We start from the raw sequence: 17,168 nt of genomic DNA, 5'->3' as shown, positions 1-17,168 counted from the left end.
GCTTCTGGGAGTTCTTGCCAGGTCAGGTAGACACATTCCAGCCACACCCTGTTGCCCACTCTTCCCCAGCGCACCAGGGACATCCTCCATGCTCGGCTCTGCCTGTGCTGCTCCCCAGGCCTGAGGCCCACCCCATGCCCCTCCCCAAGCTGAGCCTCCCTCAACCTCCCAGCGCCCAGCTGGACTACCTACCTTAGTGAGAATACCCTTACTCCCATAGAGAGTCCCAGTTGAGTGTAAGCCTCCACGAAAGACTACCTTGGCTTTGGACATACTTGCAGCCATGGTGCATGGAGATAAAAGGTGGAGAATGCCAAGGAACAGGTAGCCTTGGCCTCTGGCTGGCCCATGAGGATACGCGGTTGACTCACAGGCTGGGTCAGGAATCAGCACAGGGGTGCTTCCTCCTGGGCTGGCTGCCCTTAGTAGGAGGACAATGGGGCAGGTTTCCTCCTGAGCATCCCCACTGCCTTGCTAATAAAGTGATGCTACAGTCACCCTCATCCAGAGCTACAGGAGCATGGTAACCTTTGATTGCCTGAGTTGGTAGACAGCCACTCCTATGCTTTGGGACTCTCCAAGTGACAAGCAGTTCATTCATTCAACAAAAATTTATTGAGCACCGTTCCAGACGGCAGAAACACAAAAAAATCCTGCTCTCAAGGAGCTTACATTCTCTTAGGGAGAGACAAGCAATATAGAAAATAAAGTTAAAAGTATGGTATGGTACACTAGAAGGTGATAAGTACCATAGTTTAAAAAATAAATCAGAAAGAGCAGGATGTTACTCATGGGGAAAGTGACATTTGAGTAAAGAACTGAAAGGATCAACAGAGGGAGCCAGGGGGATATCTGGGAGAAGAGTGTTCCAGCAACGGACATGGCACATGCAAAGGTCCTGAGGCAGGAATGTGGCTGACACTCTGGAACAGCCAGGATAGAAGGGTGGTTGGAAGGACGTGAGATGGGGGAGAACAGCAGAAACAGTGACAGATGGAGAGGTTGATCCTGTGGGACCTTGAGGCGGCTGTGATGACTTTGGCTTTGACTCCAGGTGAGATGGAAGCCACGGAGGTTTTGAGGAGTTATGTGATGTGGCTTAAATGTTCACAGGACCACTGTGGCTGCAGTGTAGAGAACAGACCACTGGGGAGTTGGGGAGAGATGATGGTGCCCAGCCACATGCTGTGGCAGTGGAGGTGAAGGGAAGTGGTTAGATTCTGGGTGTATTCTGAAGAAGGAACAATACACCAGGCATTGCCCCTGGTCCTGTGCACCATTTTCTCTTGTCCTTACAATCATCCTGTTTAGAATGGCCTTTATCCCCATTGCACAGATAGGAAAATTGAGGTTCAGAAAGGTCACACAGCCAGTGAGAGATTCGACCCAGGCTGATCCAAGCCTAAACCCAAGTTCTTCACACTCCAGTTCAGTGCCTGCCTGGTCAGGATTCCAACAAAGAGAACACCTAGCCATGGACCCCCAGAGAAGGGAACAAAATCACGACACTTACCAGCTGAAAACGCCATGCTGATTTGGAATTGTCCATGACACATTACCTTGACATGCCTTTTCTTTCCATTTCAGCTCCAGTGAAACTTATTGGTATTAAGCATTTTTATTTTAATTTATTTATATTTATTCCAATTTTTCATCTATCTTTTTATTTTCAACTCCACCCAAAATCATCAGTGAAGGAAGAAGTCCATAAGAAGAGGAAAGTCCTTTGGTAATTGCAAGATATGAGCTGGGGCACCTTGTTTCTTACCAGAATCATCCATCCGCACTTATGTTCCAAGCACTGCTGTGGGCCAGGGAACCCAAGGCAGACAGGGATGACTCTGACCCAGTCCCTGCAGGACAGAATAGAAGAGACATTAACAGCCAGCATAGGAGAGGAACCATATCAGGGTGAGGCGGCCTAGCAAGGACCCAGGTAACTGAACAGGGAGGTCCAGCCAGGGGAGAATGGAATCTGAATACAGACAGGAGGGAGAGCAGCCCCAAGTTCAATCCCAGAAAAGGTCTAGCAATGGCAGAAGGGACCATCGACAGACATTTGAATTTAGGCAGAGGTGCTCCGAAGCCCAGGCCAGCATGTCTTCCAGGAGGTAGTGGGGCCACCCTTTACCAGCACTGGAGGAAAGCTGGGAGGTGACTCCTCCAGAGGGAAGGAGGAAAAGTCATGGATTCTCACTCGGATCTACTGCTGGGGTGATTATTAAAATGCAGTGGGGGATGCAGTGACTTTAATTTAAAGAGCCCCAGGAGCATGTGGGGCCCTGGGGCTGAGTCCACGTTGGGGATGGGAGTGGGGAGCCCCTCTCTAGAGGGTGAAGTGGGGCTCTAAGTCTCATCTGTCACCTCCAGAGCTGTCCAAGTCCAGGTCTCTTCAAGTGAATGTGAAAAAGGAAGGAAAGAAAGAGGGAGAGAAAAAAATGGAGAAAGGAAGGGGAATGGGAAGAAAGAATAGAAAAAAAGGAGACAAGATAAGGAAAAGGAGAAGGGGGAAATAGACCAGTCCCAAAGGGCAGGCAGGTCCTTCTCCAGAAGTACCAAGCCCTGATTTGGCCCAGGGCAGCACCCTGGGAAATGGAGAGAAAAGCTTCCCTTCAAACATAGCAAAGGCACACGGATGTCCAGGAGGCTCCAGCCACAGGACAAGGACCAAAGCAATGACCTGGAACTGCTGCGGCCATGCAGAAGATTCCACCATGCTCACCTTGACACAGCTGCGCCTGCATCCTGAGGTAGATACCAGCATCCTCATAGGTGGATGTGCACACCCAGAAAGGCACCAGCAATATGGGCACAGCCACAGAGACACTCACTGATGCACGGACGTGGGCAGGTTTCAGATGTGCACAACATACAGAGAGGCACAAGGCACTGGGAAAAACACACTTGGGGTACAGTGATGCTTACGTGGATGCCAACAGAAAGACGCAGACCCATGTCCACAGACACTGGCAGAGGTGGCCAGACGTGCACCAAATGGGCACATGTGATACTGATACTGATATTAAGTTATACACAAAAGGACAGATACAGGCAGAAACGGACAGACACATACACAAATACCAACAAATGCGTTCACACAAGTTCACTTATACACACGTGCAGGCACATGTACACAGGGGCACACTGACACGCAGACACACGTTGACACTGGTGTGCACAACTACACACACACATGCACTTAATACTTGTACTGATGGACGATACATATACACACACATTGATAAGGACGCATGCTCCCAGAAGCATCCTCAGATACAGGTACATGCACAGAGGCACACTCAGACACTGGCCGACATGCTCAGGCATTGCCAGCAGCCAGTCACACACATACACACGCACGCACACACGTACCCCTGAGCCGGCTGTCCTCAAGCCAGGTCCCCTCCTGCCCGGCTCCTGCCAGCTGCCAGCGCTCAGGCTCACCCACTATCCCTTCGTCCTCCCATTGGCCTTGGTCCAGGCTTCAGGCTCCGGGATGGCAACTGCCCCATTCTCCCAGGTGCCAACTCAGCCAAATTTCACACCCAGAAGTGGAGCAAGGCCAGTGGGACCTGTTAAGGCTGGCCCGCTTGGGGCATCAGCGCGGGGGTGGTGGGAGGGAGCCAGGAGCCTGTAGTGGCAGAGGGAGGGGCAGCCCCAGCCGCCGTGCAGGCCTGTCTGGCAAGGCTGCCAGCTTCTTCTTTTCCGGGTCATCTGCCCTCGGCAGGCCTCAGGCTCCTCACCTCTGAAATGGGACAATATGCCTATTCCTCTGACGTCAATTAAAAACCCATCACCTCCCAGATGACAAAAGGATTTTGCCTAACCTTCCTCTGTTTCATCTTTACAATAACCTCAAGAAAAAGGTGTTATTTTCCCTGTTTTATACCAGGAAGCTGAGCTCTGGAAGGGTAACTCACTTAAGGGAGCAGGCAGCACCAGAACCCTGGTTCCTGCTGTAAATTCCACATCTTTCGTGGTCAATAAATACACAGCCCATGAGCCACCAACATCCAAATACTTGCTCACAGCAGACATCACTCAGTGATTGTAGTCTCTCTTTTGGTGATTCCAGGCTTGGACTTGACACCACTCCGGGCAGCCACTCATAACTGGCCAGAGCTGGTACCCAGGATGAAACCTACTGCCGTCCTGTCACTATATCTAATTCTTCAAACTCAGAGGGTGGATTTGAAGATTAAATGAAATCAACGGCAGAAAGTGCTTTGAAGGAGCACCAGTGGCGTGCCTATCCGAGGAGTTTCAGCACAGTTTCCAAAGGCTCTTTATATCCAGATTCTCCTGAGACTCGCTACTCTGGGCTGGACGGTTAGAGACAAGACAGGCACTATCTTAGCTCCATTTCACAGAGCAAGAGACTGAGGCTTGGGCCAAGTGAGTCCACAGCTAAGAGTCAGAGGTAGGACTGGTGTTCAAGCATCTTCTGTTTTAATGCTCTTTGAATGTCCACAGCCCAAGCCAGACAGGACAGGCCAGAGTGTGGGGGCCAGGGGAAGCCAGGGCCATGGCAGGATGGGGTTGGGAGGCAGCAGGAGGACCCAGTCTCCTCCTAGCAGAAAGTCATCGACCCTACAACGAATTGGTTCAGAGTGCTTCCTTTGACCCTAATTAGCTATTTGTCATGTCTCCATTTGCATACCAGAAAAGATGCAAATTTGCATATTTGTAAATGAGGCCGGGCCTGGATGTGGGTCTGGAAGAGCTTGGCAGTTGCTGGCAGGCAGGGAGGCAGCTGGCTCTTGCCACCGAAGCAGGGGCCGATGAACGAAGGAGATTTGGAAGACAGCTCTTTGGCTTGGGGCTACAAGGTGCTTACCAAGGGGGTCAGACAGGATGGCCCACCTCGCTCCCTCCCCAGGGCTGAGTGGTGGGCAAGGAGAATGGGGGAGCCTAATGCTGCTATTTTGATTAGATGAGACAAAGGGGGGGGGAATATAAAGTAATTTCAGGACGCTCTGTGCTGGGAAGCCTTCTGTGCCCGTCCTTGGATAGGATCTGTAACACTTGCTGAGGGGGGTGGCGGGGGACGTCCCCCTCCACCTCGCGTCCCCCTCCACCTCGATGGAGACGAAAAGGTTTGGGAGGGAATAGGGGTTGGGGGAATTGCCTCCTAACACGAACTCTATCTCTCCCCCAGGCTCTCAGAGGCACACGTACACACACGCACACCTACCAGTCACGCATACACGCGTGCACACACACACACAAGCCTCGGCCCCTCCAAGAGCTCCATCACCCACAACCCTCCCAGACCCACAGAGATACACACGCAGCTCTAACAGGAGAGGCACGTTCACACATGTACACATTCCCAGACTTCCCGCCACACACACATTCACGCCCTTACACATACAGACACACACTCAAACACTTGCACATAGATGTAGGCATACAGACTCACTTAAGCTGTGCGTAAATATTGACACACACACACACACACACACAAGCCGTACACGAGCATATCCTTGCTGAGGCCAAATTCCCTGGCAAATACTGGAAATTCTGACCCCTTTGCCAGAGTTTCTGGGGCCTCTTGAGGAAGAGACAAAAGAAGCCAGGTAGCCATCCTTCTCAGTAAGGGAGCAGGTGTGTCCCCAGGGAATTGGACCTGAGTCAGCACCCACTCCCTCTAGGAAAGCTGTGATGAGCAAACGCCCCACTGCCTTCCGGGCTTTGGTCTGGGGCTTGGAGCGGGGTCCGGGTGTGCCTTGATAAACAGGGGGGCACAGGAGGCAGGGGACGGGGGTCAGTGATGCACTGGTGGGGCCCGGCCTGTGCAATGAGCAGAAAAGCCTCAATCAGTGCCTCGGAATGTCTGTGTTGACCTCGGGGGCCAGTGTGGAATGAGGTAAAACAGGCTGCTGCCCCTGCCAGCGTGAGGGTCCCAAGAAGGAAGCCCCGGACCCAGAAGCATCCCAGGAGCTGGGGCCCAGGTGCTGGACCCCTAGGCCCAAGGTCAGGGACCCAATCCCTCAACCACTGCTCCCACTCCCAGCACCTCCTCCCCTCAAGCCTGCACCTCAAAAGGCAAGCTCAAGAACTCCGTATTTGTAAATTAAATATAGCTGCACTCCAGCTTTCCAAAGAGCTGGGAAGGAGAGAAGGAGAGAGAAAAAGAGAGGGGAAGAGAAGAAAAGCAGCCGCCCTCAGGGAAGTCTGGCTGGTACAGATTGCCTGAGTCATGAATATTCATCTGGCGAATGAGGAGAGCGGGAGTTTGCATAACAGCTCCACCCACCCAACTGAAAGAAATGTCACCGCCTTTGCCAATAAAGTGCCAAAGGAAGCCGGTGGAGGCTGCCAGCCAGACGGTGCCAAACTGCTGACTTCCACTCCCAGGCGTGGAGAAAGCACATTGTTTCCGGCCCAAGGAGCCGCCACTTGGGGCTGGGGGAATGGAGCTGGCAGCTGGGAGAGAACCAGGAAGAAAAGTTTCGCTTGCCACCCACGGGAAGCCTGGTGGGCAGAGCACCTGGGCCACAGCCCTCCCTGGGGCCCCTGTGAGGAGAGGCTCGAACCCCACTGATCCAGGGTGTCCACTCTGACCAACCAACCAGACCCGGGTCTCCATGGCAGCATCCTGGTTGGCTCCCAGCTGAGAACTCCATGCTTGAGACTCCCTAAAAGAAATCTCAAGAGGGTCCTCATGAGTCCTGGATGGTTACTAGAGACCAGGAGGCAAGGGGTCAAATTGGATGTGAGCCTAGGGCCCAGAAGTCCACAGTAACCTTGACCCCATTTTGCAGAAGGAAACACGCCAACGGCAGGTGACTCTGCCCTCCCTGGGTCACACTCCCTTCTAAGGCCCAAACTGCTGTCTCTTTTTCCAAGAAGTCTTCTCTGATCCCTTTCCCCAGGACAGAATCCATCTCTCCATCCTCAGTACCCTCAATTCTGAAAGCTTGCCTTAATACCAACCCTTTCCTTTCCGTGTTTCCTCCCCAGGGCTGTGAGCTCTGAGGGCAGCATGGAGGTGGACCCATCTGCCTCAGTGTCCCAGCTCAGCAAGAGATTCAGAGAAGGCACTGGAGCAATTAGTTGATGATTAGCTGTTTTCTGCCGTCCATTCCCATCCCCACACCTGGCCCTGGCCCTGGCTCCTTCCTGCTGCCCTGAGTCATGCTTGTCGTGTCCCTGGGAGGTGACGCATCCTGTACCGGCCGCTCAGTCTGGGCCCACTGGGATCAGGACAGGTGCTGAGCAGACGACCTCCCATCCTCATGCCCTGCTCCCTGCGGCATCCCAGCCCATCCTCATGGGGGTGCTCACTCAAGGGTGTTACAAACCCGCCTCTGCCCGCCAGTCTGCCACAGCTGGCTCCCTCCAGTAATTACCTAAATGAATGGAAGAAGCAGTGCTGGAGAGAGGATGTTCTCTTAGTACAGAAAAGCAATTAGGGCTGTGGGCGTCTCCAGCTGCCGCTCCTGTTTTGTAAAGTTTGGGATGTGTATTTGGGGCTTAATGAGGATATTTATGTGTTCACATCTTACCTTCACAGACTGTTCATTTCAAGTGTCCCAAGTAATCTTCAGCTGGGTACGCAGCAATATGAGCCAGGCAACAGGCTCCAAGGGAGCAGTCCCACCTCTGGGTAGCAGAAGGGCCCCTTCGCCGGGCTCATGGAATCCCAGAAATCAATGATGACACCCACTGGAGCCTGGCTGTCTTCTGCAGCATCCCTGACAGGTCCACACTCTGCTTGAGGCCTCTGGAGACTGGAATTCCTCCACTGCCTCTTCCATGGTTAAAACTTCTGCGGTTGTTTCCAACTTCTTCCTTGAACGGAGCCAAAATTGGCCTCTTTGCAATGTCCTCGCATTGGCCCAAACACTGTCCTGGGGACCACACAGGACATGTCACTCCCACTGCCCCAGGGCAGCAACTAGTCCTGCAGCGGGTAAATTGGTGTTAAGTTGAAGACGTTTCTGTGATCGATCGAGTCTGGCAGAAATCTACCTTAAAGTTCCTTCAGTGCAGGACTTCTCAGAGCCTTTACCGTGCTCACAGGCCCTGGGCAGGGGTGCTGCATTTCGTGAACATATTTGCTCACAGAACTCTTTTCTGTGGAACAACCTCAGGAAACTAGAATTCCAAGGAGCACATTTTAGGAAACAATTGCTTCTTCAGATTAACAGCAAACGTCTAATTCCTTGGCTTGAGCTCCCTCAAGCATTGAATTTCTCCTAGATCGAGCGTAAAGCCTGGGTCCCCCCCCAACCAATCCTGGGCATTTCCTATAAGTGAGCTCTGCCCATGTGGCTGTGTTCCTCTGCTGCTGCAGGCAAGCCTTGGCCACCGAGAGTCCAGAAGAGACTTCACCTCTTAAATCTAGGACCGAGTGCTCCCATCGGAGCCATCAAAACACCACTTGAGGCACAGCAGCTGAATCACACCGAATGTCTTCCCTAAAAGTCCTCCCAGTAAGCCACAATGGAAGCCCAACTCCTCATCCTGTCCTCCGGCCTCACAGCTGGGACCCACAGGCAGGCCCCCTCTATGCCAGGTGTTCCAGACAGTGGGGTCCCTGCTATGCCTTCCCTGGACAGCCAGATGGTGGGCCATGGTGGGCTCCCAAATATCTGTGCACCAACCAGTAATTCACACACAGTCGGGCTTCTTCACAGCATCACCCAGAGCATAAATGTGTTCTAGCAGCTGGTCACCCCGGCCTCACAGACAGAGCACTCTGACCACCCTGGGCTCCGGACCCGGAAGTATCCCTGGGCTGAAGCCGTAATCCACACACCTGCACTGGAGGCCCTGGCTGCCTCAGGCCTCTTCTCTCCAGCACCTTGAATCACCCCCTCCATGTCTGCCTGCCATCCCATCACTTTCCAAGTATGTGTTCAAGCCCAGGCACGAAAAAGAGGTTCATTTCCTTGGCCAAGTCCAGTTGATTGCTAGTGGCTCCCTGGCCCGGATGTTGGGAGAAAGAATCTGAGGCTTCATCTGGGCTCGGCAGAATGATTAGTGATGCCTGCCTGTGCTGGGGGATGGGCAGGAGGCACACGTGCTGCTTATCGCCATCCCTGATCAAGGCTCTGTCCCTGTCCCTCAAGTCTGTTCTTCCAAGCCATCACCCTCCTTCCTCCCATCACAAACTCTCCTCCGGTCCCACACACACCATGAATGGCCCCATTCTCCCACCAAAGCGGCTCTTTCCAAGCTCACCAAACTCCTATCTGTCAAGCCCTGTGCCCTCTCCTTGATGTCAGTGCCGTTGCAGTCTTAGATATGGTTGATCTTTCTCTGGAAATTCACTCCTGCCCCCATGGAATTCAGAGGCACTTTGTGCCCCTGGTAGCCCCTTCCTGATGACTCATCCTGTCTCTTCTCCCGACTCACCAACGTGGCCATGTTCCAGGGCCTGATTTTCAGCCCTTTTTGCTCCTCAGATGCACACACTCCCTCGCTCCAAGATCTCATCTACAGTTCTGTCCTTGGGGAAGAGACCACCCCCCTTCGCCTCTGCAGCCTCCTAGCCCACCAGCCACTGCCATGAGCTAAAGCCCTGAGAACCCAGTACCTCCTCCTCCCTCCAGAATCAGCTCCTGCCCTGGGCTTCCCTCCCCGCCTGACCTTCCAGGCTCCAGGATCACACTTCGGGCTTGCGTCTTGAGTCCTTCTCCACAGCCATGAAATCACACGTGCTGATTCCTCCTGTTTAATATTTACCTAATTTCCAAACTGAAAATAGCTTTATTATGTGTTCTGATGGAAAAGCAGGTTATATCCTCATTATTGAAAAGAAAAAAATCAAACCCACACTTAAAAGTATGAAAAAGAAAGTTTAAAAATCTCTCAAAATCCTCCCTCCCAGATATAACCACTCCAAGCATTTTGGTGAACAGGCTTTCAGACATATCCCTATGCATATATACGCACAGAGATCTATGTATATAATTTTATAGACGAGGGATTGTATTATACATACTGTTCTCGCTGACACCTGCTTTTTCTCTCTCAACAATATGTCCTAGACATCTTTCTATGTCAATAAATAGAGCTCTGCAAAATTATTGTAATTACTTCATAGTATTCCACTACATGTATGTAGCGCACTTTATTTAGCTGGGTCTCTATTGATTTTTTAGAATGTTGTCAAGATTTTACTCTCATAAACAGTGTTGTGAGAAATAGCCGTGTGCCTAACTCTTTGCTCCTTTCTGCAATTATCTTCTAAGAAGAACATCCCACAAATGAGGTTGCTGTGATAAGGGTAGGCTATTTCTAATTGTGCCACTCTGCCCTTCAGAAAACTTACAATGACTTTCCAACAACAGTGCTCAAGCATCTGTCTGTCCACAGCCTTGCCAGCCCTGGGTTTTAACATTTGGCCAAATCAGAAGGCAAATAACACTCTTTTTTTTTTTTTTTTGACATCACTTACATTACCTATGTGAGTAAATGGCAATCTTTTTACGTTTTTCAATCATTTGTAATCATTTTCTTTGTGAATTGCCTGTTCCCGTCCTTTACTCATTTGTCTAATGAGATATCTACCTCTTAGTGAGTTGTAAGAGTGCTTTGTACATTTGAGATCAGATTGAACTTTTTTTTTCTGAGATCAGATTAAATTTTGTCTAAGGCAGATGTTTTCCCTTTTCTTTTTTTTTTTTGTTTTTGTTTTTGTTTTTGTTTTTACTTTTCTTCTAATGATCTTTGAGGTACTTAAATTTTTAATTTTCTAAATCCTAATTTGCCGATATTTTCTTTTATGATTTCTGGATATCATGTCATGCTTAGACAGACCTTCCCCATCTTAAAATGACCAAAATATTCATTCATATTTGTATTTCTGTGCTCTTCATGGCTTGATCTCATTGGACTGAGGTAGAAAACTATCTTGTGTCATAAATTGCTGACCTGTTTTCCCAACACCATTTATAAAATAGCCCACATTTTCCCGACTCCATTGAAACATTAGCAGACATAAAATTCCCTTAAATACTTGGATCCATTTCTGGACTCTGTTCTGTCCCAATGATCTGTGGTTCTTACAGAAGAAATTTTCATTATTGGCCTTTATAAAATGTTTTAATACCTGATAGAGTAAATATTTATCATTTTTCTTTTTCAGAATTTTTCTGACTACGTTCATTTTTTATTCTTCCAGATTAGCTTTATAATCATTTTTGTCAAATTTTTTAAAATCCTGTTAGGGTCTTGACCGACCTATTTTAATTTTGTACATTCACTTAAGGAGAATTGGCCTTATAGTATTAAATCTTTTCGTCCAAGAACTAAGCATATGTCATATTTATTCAAGCCCCTTTTGTAGCCCTCAGAAGAGTTTTGTGGGTTTCTTCATGTAAATTCTATACGTTTCTCGTAAAGTTTATTTCCAGCTACTTTTGTGATTGTTTTCTTCTTGACACTGTCAATGAGGCCTTTTATTTGACCTTCTAGAGGGTCATTTTATAACCAGAAAAGCTATCAGTTTCTGTATATATTGTTTTGTAACAGGTTATTTTACTAAATTCTTTATTTTTTCCAATTTCTTTTAGGAAATTGGCTTGGATTTTCCAGATAATCATTGAATCTGTCAACTATGACTATTTTTTTTCTCCTCCCTCAATATTGACTATTTCATCTTCTTGTCTAATTACAATGTCTAGCACTTTAGGAAAAGCGTTTTTTTAAGATATGGATAACAACTATCGTGGTTTACTTTCTGGATCTAATAAGAATATATTTAGGGTTTCATCAGCCTAACGTCGCTTGCTCCATCTTTTGCAGCCCCTTGACCACTCTCCTGGCCTGGTCGGTATTGGTCACCTGTGCTATCACAAACGTGAGGAATAAGGGGACAGGGTTTGAAGTCAGATGACCAGTGTTCAAGTCCTCACTATCATTTAGTATCTATACGATCAAATGGCATTACTCCTCAAGATCTTTGAAATGCCATTTAAAAGGAAAAAAAAAAAACGGAGCTGTTGCTATAAGGGTTAAGTGAGATAATACAAACACTATGTGCAATATCAGTAAATGATAATATTTTTTCAAGTCTCAGGCCCCAGCTTCTCCTTCCAATCCAACTTATATTCCACTCTTATGTTTATCTTCCCAAGATACCACCGTGTTCGCATCACTCTATGCCTCCCCCTCCACTGCTTGCAAATCTTCAGTTATTCCTTATTGCCAACAGAATCAAGTCCAAATTCTTAAACTTGCATCTAAGTCCTTCCATCATTCAATTGCAAACTTCCTTCCAGTCTTATTTCCTATAGCCCCCTACCACCCCCGCCCATCACACACCACTGCCCACACTTTACTCCAGCCTAAATGTTCTCCTCATTAACCGCTGCCTAATACCAAGCTGGTTCTCACTCCCAGCTCAGTTCCCTCCATCAGCCCATGTATCAGCTTTGAGTTGCAATAAATATAAAAATGAAATCCAAACTGGTTTAAAAAGTGTATTTATTAGCACTTAACTGAATAGTCCAGATGCCACAGGCTTCAGGCTCAGTTTGATCAAGGCTGGAATGCCACTTTTCTGTGATTTTCCAGGCTCTTTCCACCTCTCTATGTTGACAGGAGTCTCAGGTTGTGTTCCTAGTCACCAAAGGCCTACCAGGAACTAGGACTACATCCTTTCTCATTTGAATCCAGATAAAAAGAAATTAGATGTCTTTTCCAGCCATCTAGCAAAAGTTTTGAGCTTCTGCCTGATTGAGCCAACCAAAACCATTCCCTATGACCAGAGGGATGTGTGTACTGATTGGTTTACAGCCAGCCAATGTGCCAAGGTTGGGGAGGGAGTGGCTTATCTTGACCGGCTAAACCAACCAGGACCCAGCTCCAGACACGCACACTGTTGGAGGTGGATGGGGTGTTGATGATCTTGAACACACTACAGCCCTTTCCCCTTCACTTTCCTGGGACTTAGTCCTCCTTTAAGACTCAAGTCAAGCCCCAGAACTCTGATATTGTTCCCCCTCCGTTTTAGCTTCCAGGGCCCTCACTCTCTCCTCAATACATGGTAACCACAGCCATATTTAATTTATTTATATAGTCATTTGTCTATTTTTCCCAGTTAGCAGTGACAGAACTCACTAAAGCCTACAAAATGCTTTATACAACCTAGTTCTTTTGATCTTCACAATAATCCTCTGGGTTTCAGAGAGGTTAAGTGACTTGCCCTACATCACACAGCCAGAGATGACATTGCCCCCAGAGGCCTCTACAGCAAGTTCTCTCTTGCTGTCACTCTCTCTCACACATACACACACACACGCACACACACATGCTCGCGCACACACACACCCCACATTCCCTTCTTCACTCCCCAACTCAAACCTGACCTGGAGATGCAGAAACCCCCCAGGCACTACCTCCTTCTTCCCATTCACCTGAATTTCCAGAGCTCTGAGACTTCCTGCAAGAAGTACAGAGAAAGTTTCCTGCCAGACAGCAGTTTCTAAGATTTGTGTGACAAGGCCGGGTAAAATTCAAATGACTCTGGGTGATTTAATCTGCTCGGGGCTGGGTGGTAAATCAGTGCAGCCCTGACTGCCACAGCCGCCCCAGAAACCTACGATCCGAGCTGATGAGAGGAGTTTATCTGCAGATCTGCAGGTGAGGGCCCGGCAAGCGTGAACCGTGGCCCCGGGGAGTTCCCCTCCACTGCACTCGGAATACATTTGGAAGGTCCTACAGCCCACAGCCTCTCCCGGCCTACATGTTCCACCAGAAAACATCTTTCCCAAGGACGCGGCCCCAGTTTCTCCTTCCCCCACCTCCCCTGGTCAGAGCTGGTACCCAAGTCCACACCGGACCCTTCGGGGGAAGGCGACCGGCACTGGTGAAACTGCCGTCTCGGTGCCAGGTCCTTGCTCACCCACACACCCATGACCTCATCTCATCTTCACAACAACTTAATGAGGGAGGCATGTCCATCCTCAGTTTACAGGTGACTTAATTGAGGCTCAGAGCCATTAAATAACTTGCCCAGGGTTATTACATAGCTAGCAGGATGCAGAGCCAAGATCCAAACCTAGATTCATAAGACTCCAAAATCCTCATCCTTTTGACTCCACCCCTCTGTGACTCCAAGGGGAGTAAGAAGATGGCAGCTTCCATCAGAACCACCTTGTCTGTGAAGAGGGAGAAGGCTCTGACTGAAGGGGAGTTGTCATCCCCAGCAAGGGAAACAGTAGAATTTCCTAAAAAAAGGAAATGTCAAAGGAGAAGGTAATCACACTTATGACACCTACTGTGTGCCAAGCATGTGCCTGGGGCTCAACACCCATCACCATACCCATAACTCTGTAAGCAGCAGTATGCTGGTTAAATATTTATCAACCAAGATCTGGAAGAAAAGAAAGACCCCTGATTTGTAGTATTTGTCAATTTCTGTGGTGTAAATATCCCCTCCGTGGTCAGCTTTGAGCTACCAGCGGGATGTCACTGAACACAGAGTTGGGAAGGGACGTCCTCAATCAGTTCTACAAGCCAGTAGGAACCCACTCCAAAACATCACTGCCTGGGAAAGAGGTTTTATGAGACCCACTTAATAGATGAGACCATACAAAAAGATGCTCAGCCTAAAATTTATTTCTGTACAATTTTCTAAAGTCCACATTCTCTCCACAGCTCCAGATTCCCTGAACCAGAGGTGATGCAGGGAACTATAGTCACCGATCTCTACTCTCTGGAGGAGGGTAGGCTCCTACGAGGTCCTAAAGGGCAGAAGAAGACCAGTGGGTAAATGTTCAGCAGATGGAGTCGCGGCATAAGGAAGAACTTTCTGAATGCTCCTCTAGACTGACAGCTCCAGGAAGGCAGCATCCACCTGGTACACAGGAGATGCTCAATATGAATAAGTGAATAAACGAGTGAGGGAGGGAATGAAAAAGCCATTCCTTGCATGTTCCATGGATGCCTCAAACTCACCAAGTCCAAAACCAAATTCATCCTCCTTCCCAAGATGCTATCCCTCCTCCGGTGTTTCCCGTCTCAGTGAGTATCAACAAGCTGGAAATCTGGGGTCCCTGACTCTCCCTCTTCCTCACTCCACACCCAATCAATCGGCAAGTGCTCGCTACTCCACTCCCTTGTACCTCTGCAACAGACACTGTCCCCATCACATTCAATCTGCCCTCTTGGCTCAGACCCTCACCATCTCTCACGGAGCCAACACAGCTGCCTCCTAACTGGTCTTACAGCACTCATCCCTGGCCTGTGCCCATTCTCAGCCCCTGCCAAATCCATCATCCTCACACTTGTCAAAGTGATCTTTCAGAATTGCCCCCCTTAGCATGTCCCTTCCATCCCTTCAATGGCTCCCTATTACCCAGAAGACGGGATCAAAGCCCCTTGGTTCTCCAAGGTCTGGCCCCATCTCCCTCTCCTGTTTGATCACTTACCTCTGCCTCTGCATCATGTTGGTCTTTATTCTTCAACCACACTGAACATCTTGGTGTCCTCTGCCCACCCTCTTTTGCTTCCATCCATGCCTGTGCTCATGCTATACCCCCAGCCTGGAATGCCCTCTTTTCCCCTCCATCTACCTTCCCTTCACCTTGAAAACTCCCACTTGTCCTTTAAGATATAAAGTAACATGATTTAGTAGATGATTCCTGGGAGCCCTTTTAGCACTAACATTTCATGATTCTAGTGCCAAGTCTTGACAGTCCAAGCCTTCTGGATTCTCTAGTCATCTTCTCTCTTTATAGGACCCTGCAAGGACCCTTCAGGATCCTCTAGTCCAATTCCACCATTTTACGGACAGAAAATCTAATGCCCAGAGAGGGAAAGAGATTTGCCCAAGATCACACAGCATGTCAGTAGCAGAATCAGGACAAGAACTAGACACCTGCCTCCCAGCCCAGGGCTCTTTCTTTGCAATACACTCTCTAGCCTGATTCCTTCCTACCCCAACTCCAACAGACATACGCTCACCACAATCATCACTACCCTGCTCGAACTTACCTCCCCAAACCAAAGCCAGACTCAGACCTTTTCTGCTTTTGCTCATGCTGCAGTGAGGACATTCCTTCACCTCTATTCAACTTCCAGAGACCTCCACCTCCAGGAAGCCCATCCTGATTATCAAGCCAAACCCAGCCACACCCCACACCCTTCCCCAAACCACCCATATTCATCAGAAGCCAACAGCTAGGGCTTGGCTCACTCACAGCGGTCAGTGTCTTATTCCATCTCACCAGGTAGGATGCCCACTCCTCAGTGCTGGCTGATGTCTCTCATCATCTTTCTTCTCCTTCTGCTCCTCCTTTTACATCCCCCAGCTCAAGATCCAACTGCTTAGAGCAAAGAAGAGCAAAAAGAGCAAGGCATTTGAGGTCAGACAGATGGAGGTTCAAACCCCAGGTCTGTATATCCCTGACTGGTTCACCTTAATCCATCTGAACCTCACCTTTCCTTATCTACAAAATGGGTCCTATCCCCTAAGGTTGCTCTGAGGATTGAATGACCTTGCCTGTATTACTTAGTAGGCTCTTGATAAATGATAGTTCCCTCCCCGATGGCCTTTCTCAGTGACTCCCTAAGACCCTTAGAGAGAAGGGCTCCTCTGGGCTGGGAGGTGGACAGACGTTGAACACACTCTCTCCCTCCCGTCCTCAACAGGCTATGAGCAGCCTGTGTGCAGAAACACAGGGTGGAGCCAACCCCCCTTCCCCACCCCCAACAATCTGCTTTAACCTTCCTATCACAAATGCCTTGTTTATTTCAATATCATCCGTTTTACTTTTACGTTCAGGCAGAAAAAAAATTACAAAAACAGATTTAAGAGGAAAAGAAGTATTTCATGAGTAAAACTGTCTGCAGCCCTGTTTCTTTCTCAGGAAAAAGTGGCTGTGATTCTGGCATGAGAGAGGGAAATGCAACAGCTTCACTTCACTGCAGCTGCCAGAAAAAAAGTGCATTTCAGAGTGGAACAGAACCTCCAAATTAAACAGTACGTCTCCCAGCCAGGCACTTCCTGTGCCGAATTCAGCTTGGCAGGTGACACCCCAGCTCCAGCAGGGATCCAGCCCTGACATGAGCAACTCCCAGGCTCTCTGTTCCTGCCCGCCTCCGGCACGGGGGGTCCAGCCCTGCCAGGCTCTGGCAAACCACTGACCAGCGGGCTGAGAGCTTTAAGAGTGGCAGGAGACAGCTGGAAAACTGGTGGATATACCTGG

At 49.1% G+C, this 17,168-nt stretch overlaps 1 long non-coding RNA gene across 2 annotated transcripts in view; it reads right to left on the bottom strand.

Moving 5' to 3' along the window:
* Positions 1 to 688: 688 nt before the first annotated feature.
* LOC116667942 overlaps positions 689 to 17,168 on the bottom strand; it is a 67,409-nt gene continuing 50,929 nt past the window's right edge. For both annotated transcript variants that reach the window (XR_004324943.1, XR_004324944.1), the window contains 2 exons: positions 16,161 to 16,283; positions 689 to 14,815 (listed from right to left, as the gene is read on the bottom strand). This is a non-coding gene — a long non-coding RNA (uncharacterized LOC116667942). The remainder of the gene's footprint in view (positions 14,816 to 16,160; positions 16,284 to 17,168) is intronic.

This window comes from Camelus ferus, chromosome 13, assembly GCF_009834535.1.
Source record: "Camelus ferus isolate YT-003-E chromosome 13, BCGSAC_Cfer_1.0, whole genome shotgun sequence".
Taxonomy (NCBI): domain Eukaryota; kingdom Metazoa; phylum Chordata; class Mammalia; order Artiodactyla; family Camelidae; genus Camelus; species Camelus ferus.
This window is presented reverse-complemented; position numbering and strand designations above follow the sequence as displayed.